A 6,338-nucleotide genomic window follows, 5' to 3' on the forward strand; every position below is an offset into this window, starting at 1 on the left:
CAAGACAGAACAAAACCAAGCAACAATGTACAACAAAACAGCAACAACATCAAGCCAGTGTCTTTCTGGGCCTCCATCATTTCTGTCAACCTTTTGCTTTTTTTCCCTTTTATTTATTTATTTATTTTATTTTTAAAAAGTCATTTTATTGGGGGCTCGTAAAATTCTTAGCACAATCCATACAAATATCCATTGTGTCTAGCACATTTGTTGCCTTCATTATTCTCAAAACATTTGCTTTCTGCTTGAGCCCTTGGTATCAGCTCATCATATTCCCCTTCCCTCCCCACTCCTCTCCCTCACGAACCCTTGATAATTTATAAATTATTATTATTTTGTCATGGCTTACACGATCTGGTGTCTCCCTTCACCCACTTTTCTGTTGTCCATCCCCACAGGAAGGAGGTTATATGTAGGTCCTTTTGATCGATTCTCCCATTCTACCCCACCTTCCCTCCACCCTTGGGTATCGCCACTCTAACCACTGTTTCTGAAGGGATCATCTGTCCTGGATTTTCTGTTTCCAGTTCCTATCTGTACCAGTGTACATCCTCTGGTCTAGCCAGATTTGTTAGGGAGAAATTGGGATCATGATAGTGGGGGGGAAGGAAGCATTTAGGAACTAGAGGAAAGTTGTATGTTTCATCATTGCTACACTGCACCCTGACTGGCTTGTCTCCTCCCCGTGACCCTTCTGTAAGGGGATGTCCAGTTGCCTACAGATGGGCTTTGGATCCCCAGTCTTCACTCCCCTTCATTCACAATGATATGATTTTTTGGTCTTTGATGCCTGATACCTGATCCCTCGACACCTCGTGATCACACAAGCTGGTGTGTTTCTTCCATGTGGGCTTTGTTGCTTCTGAGCTAGATGACCTTCAAGCCTTTAAGACCCCAGGTGCTATATCTTTTGATAGCCGGGCACCATCAGCTTTCTTCACCACATTTGCTTATGCTCCCATTTGTCTTCAGGGATTTTGTTGGGAAGGTGAGTAGCATGGAATGCCAGTTTAATAGAACAAAGTATTTTGCATTGAGGGAGTATTTGAGTGGGGGCCCAATGTCCATCTGCTACCTTAATAGTAAACCTATAAATATACACACATAGATCTATTTCCCCATGATCATATATAAATATATTTACGTATGTACATGACTGTATTTAGACCTCTATGAATGCCCTTTGCCTCCTAGTTCTTTCCTGTTTCCTCTTACTTTCCTCTTGTCGCACTATCAGGCTCAGCTCTCATTTGGGTTTCAACGATTCCTCTCGGTTACATTGCCCTTGATCAAGCCCTACCAGGCCTCCTACACCCTCCTCGCCATCGATTTTGGATCACTTGTTGTTCCCTTGTCCCTGCTTTGTTAAAACTCACTTCTTTTCCCCGGCCTCCCCCTCTCCCATGTCAACCCCGGAACCGTCAGTCCTGTTGTTTTCTCCTCTAGATTGTTTATCCCACCGATCTTATCTCAATAGACCTGCAGTGATAATAATATGCACAAAAAACAAGACAGAGCAAAACAAAGCAACAAAAGAAAAGAACAACAAAACCAATGATGCAAAAAAAGAAAAGCCTGTAAATAGTTCAAGGTCTTTTTGTTGACCTTTAGGAGTGTTTTCTGGTCGAGTGTGATGGGGTGACACGTCCTGGCCCCAAAGTCTATTTTTGGTATTTCCTCTGGGCTTCCTTGCTCTCTCCCCTTGCTGTCCTGTTGCACGCCCTTACCCATCCCTTACTCACCCATAGCCCTACGGGGACAACACTTGAGACACAGTGTGGGAAGTGCGCCCCATCTGACACAACCATACTCTTAATGTATATTGCCTTCCCCGTCACCAAATTCTTGAAAGCTAATAGACTTTCTCTCTTTTTGGAAAAGTCTGTAAGTACACTATTTAGTTTGTTTACTTTATAATTGTAATTTCTGGTTCCTTATTTTCAATGTTATAGGCTTCTTTACTTTGGAAACTTCTATATCTGGGTTGACTTCAGGATAGTGGTGCATTTTTGTGAATCTTGGATTGTTGTCCATTCTGGTTGATTCTTTGTCCAAAGAACTCCCCTTCGTATTTCTTGTAAGGTTGGTCTGTTTCTTACAAATTACTTAATTTTCTGTTTATCTGAAGATGTCCTCATTTAAACATCACAATTGAGCCAAAATTTCTAGGTAAGTGATTCTTGGTTGGCATTTTTTTCTTTCTGAGTTTTATGTATGTCTTTTTATTGCCTTCTTAACTGCTTGGTTTCTGTTGAGAAATTAGAGCTGGTCTTATTGCTTCTCCTTTGTAGACAGCTTTTCTTTTTACCCCAAGCTGTTCTCACAATATTTTCTCTATTCTTGGATTTGGAAAGTTTGATTATGATATGCCATAGTGATTTTATTTGGGGTTCTATCTTGTTTGGGTTTCATTCAGCTTTTTATATTTTATAATGTTAGGGAAATTTTCTTTCAACAATTCATCCATATTTTTTTCTTGTGTCTTTTGTTCTTGATTTCTGATCTCATACAAAGTATTCCTGCTGATGTGTCCCAATAATCCTGAGGACTTTTTGTTTTTAAAACATTTTTTTTTCTTCTAGCTGATTAGCAATTAGAGATTTGCTTCAAGTTCATTTCTTTGGCTTCCATTGATTCACTTCTATGCATTTGCTCTCTTAATGCATTATCTATTCCTATTACCTATTAGTAGAATAAATACTAAACCCATCATGTTTATCATCTGGATTTCCATTTGCTTTTTTGTGGTATGCCTCCTAATTATTTATTTATTTTGTTGGTTTCTTCTTGTAGTGTCTTCCTGAATTATTCCAAGGTTTCTTTCTGTGTTTTTCTTGATTTAATCTGTAGCTTTCTCGAACCTTCTCTCATTTCATTGTAATAATTTACATAGCATTCATTTGAATTATTTATCAGGTATTCCCAATGTCTTTTCTTCTGGTGGTATATTTGTCACTTGTTTAAGTCACTCTTTTTTGTTTCTTCATTTGCATTTATATCATCTGCTGTCTCTGAGACGTGGTGGTGTTTTATTTGTACTTCACTGATGACTGTACGTTGGTGAAACCTTAGCCACTTACCACCAGTGTCCTTTTTCATTACTAGTTGCCAGTGTCAGGCTGCTGTCTCAATGGAATGCTGGTTGAAAAAGTTTAAGATGGTCACAATGCTTCGGGCTACCTGACAATTCATCCATCTGCTTTCTGCTTGCCACATTTGTTTAGCTTCTTCTGCTAGTCAGTATGTAATCCACTTCTATATCCTTTCTCCTTAAGTCCAGGGTTTCCAGATAATTATTCACATCTGTTCACATTTGGTCTCTTGTGTCTTTGTTGTAGATCTTCTGTGTAGTATGATTGCCTTGTTCACTATCTTGCTATCTTCTTAGACATGATTAAAAAATGTATACAAGTATAACCTCTATAACATAAAGTACACATCTTGGTGACTTTTTATGACCATATTGTGAAGTGTATAGCAGATCATGAGTTGGCAGATGTATTCTCCAATGTAGTCACCAGCTAGATTAAGACAAAGAATATGTCCAATATCCAGAAAGCTATGGAACACCAAGTCCCAACCTTTGAAACTCAGTGTTTAAAATTCCAGAAATTCTACACATGCTTCAAAGGATCTTTCCTAGTCAATATTTGGCCGTGTCATGGCCTCTTAAAATTGTTTGGTTTTCTAAATCTTCTTAGCTTCACTTTCTTTTTCTCCAAATGGATAAATGATTCTCCCCCGCCCCCCCCAGAGCAGGCCATGTTCTTAAGTATAATAAAACAGTAAACATTACATCACTAGGGATCAAGTCCCTACTACAAGCCAGCTATTTCCTTGTACTTATTATTCATTATTTCTAAGAATCCCCACCATAACTAATTTGCTTGTGTAGACTGTGCTAATACTTCCTGTATATCTTTTAATTAAAGATATCACTGTATCTTCTTAAAAGTAAGTAAAACAAACAAACAAACAACCCAAAATGACAGCTGTCAGAAACCCATGGTAATCCCATATGTGCTCCATAGGTTTTATTTTAAAATCTTCATCCCAGAGCCGCCATGAGCAAGCGGAATCAGGTGTCTTACATGCAGCCAGCTGAACCGACGGTCCTGGCCCACTTAAAGGAGCAGGTCGGCTACAGGAAGGGCCCACTGTGGACACCAGGAGAATCCAGCCTCAGCTCCCGGAAGATGATGGCGACCACAACGACAAAGGTGAATAGCCCCAAGTCGTGGTTTTGGAAAAAGGAGATCTGTCAGCTGAAGAGGTCGTGAAAATGAAAGGAGAGACCAAGGCAGCCAGAGCAGATGAAGAACCGCGCTGCCGGTGGAAGACTCGTGAACGGAAACAGTCAAGCGTTCCTCTGATGAGAAATCCTTGGGTTCGACAGCAAGCTCCAAAAAGAGGAAGACGGATGAAGATGAAATGAGTAAGCAGGACTCAGTTACAAAGAACTCACAAAAGCAAACCAGAAATAGTAGCTTCCTTGCTTTTGACAATGCTGATGAAAATGAATAATTGTACATATTTTGGACTTAGTTTCTGGGATATTTTTAAAACATAACATTTTGTCTTTATAAAAATCAGACAAGTTCATTATGGAAGATATGGGCGAAAATTAATAAAACTGTTCATCCATTAATGCTTAGATGCAAAATGCCAGCCACATAAAAAATTAACTAGTGATATTTTCTTATTTCACGTGTGTGAGGATGTGTATATAAATTATTCTTCTTAAAACACACACACAAATTTTCTACCAGCATTATTGACATATTATTCATGTATGAAACACTTCAATGGTTTAAATATATTAAGAAGAGTTGTGTAATCATCACCATCAATTTTAGAATCTTTTCTTAATTTTTGTACTCGTCATTATTTGATACCTATTTTCCCCCAACTCCATCTGATATCACTCTAAGAAACTATTAATCTAGTTATTATCTCTATAGATTTACTTATTCTGGATTTAATATAAAGAAATTAATACAGAACAAAAAATCCCAAACTACAACACAATAAAGCACAGAAAAACTTCAATGCAAAAGAAAGCAGGAAAGAATAGAAACTAGAACTCATGAAAGATAAGTCAGAAGGAAAAACAAATGATGAGGTGTTACATTTAACCTAACAGCGCCTTCATTAATGCACTTTCCAATGCGCTGACCGAGGACAAGGCTCTTCCATCCCTGGACAATGGTCTGAGGACATTCAGTGGAGAATTCACCCACATGGGGACTCTGCAAATAGGTTTGGGGCTTTCATTGGCATCCGTAGTCTTCTGCAAACCAGGTGCTCAGAATTTAAACTTTAATACATTCTACCCTCTGATCTTTGGCTTTATTACTTACAATCTTTGGATCACACAGGTGCATATTGTCCAGACTGTTTTTGTTGTTGAGGATTTTGTATTTTTAGTCAAGGGGATCTTTGTCTAATTTTCTTTGTGTTCTGATGATGTCTTTGCTTGACTTTGACAGCTGGGTTAATGCTGGCTTCATAGAATGAATTCGGATGTATTCCTTTCTTTTCCATGTTCTGGAAGAGTTTGAGTAGAATTGGTGTCAAATCTTCTCTGAATGTTTGGTAGAATTCATGATATCTTCGATGTCTTCTTTTGTTATGGGTCTACTCAGATGTTTACTCTGATTTGTGTTAGAAGCAAGGATGCCAAGACGGACATGTTTTCAAAAGAGACCAGTCCTTGGAACAGGACATTATGCTTGATAATGTTGAAGGGCAGTGAAAATTAGGAAGACCATTAATGGGATGGATTAGCCCAGTAGCTGCAACAATGTGCTCAAATAGAATCAGGCAGTGTTTTTTCTGTTAAATATATAATTTCAGAACTAACTTGATGGTATCTAATACCAATAACATAACTTTTGTGTTAATTTAAGTAGGTAGTATGCTTCTGGAAATTTGTCTATTTCTTTTAGGTTTTCAAATTGTTGGAGTAAAATTTTTCTTAAAAATTTAAAAATTATAAATAAATAATTTTATTGCTCTTATACCAATGTATACATCAATCGTATCAAATGCATTTGTACATGTGTTGCCATCATAATTTTCAAAATATTTTCTTTCTGTTTGAGCCCTTGGTATCAGTTCCTCTTTTTTCCCTCCCTCCCCCTCCCTCCTACCCTCATGGACCCCTGATAAATTATAAATAATTATTATTTTCATATCTTGCACTACCCACTGTCTCCCTTTGTCTGCATTACTGTTGTTCATCCCCCTGGGGAAGGAGGGATTATACATCATTGTAGTCAGTCCTCCATTTCTCCCCCCCTACACCCTTTCTTCCCTTACTCTCATGGTATCGCTAC

The 6,338-nt window shown here is 38.2% G+C and overlaps 1 pseudogene; it reads left to right on the top strand.

The window, feature by feature from the left end:
- Window positions 1-4,064: 4,064 nt before the first annotated feature.
- Window positions 4,065-4,524, top strand: LOC101639533 (annotated as a pseudogene).
- The last annotated feature ends 1,814 nt before the right edge of the window (window positions 4,525-6,338 follow it).

The sequence above is a fragment of the Echinops telfairi genome, unplaced genomic scaffold (genome assembly GCF_000313985.2).
Source record: "Echinops telfairi isolate 266 unplaced genomic scaffold, ASM31398v2 ScPeMD7_7467;HRSCAF=8505_1, whole genome shotgun sequence".
In the NCBI taxonomy this organism is placed as follows: domain Eukaryota; kingdom Metazoa; phylum Chordata; class Mammalia; order Afrosoricida; family Tenrecidae; genus Echinops; species Echinops telfairi.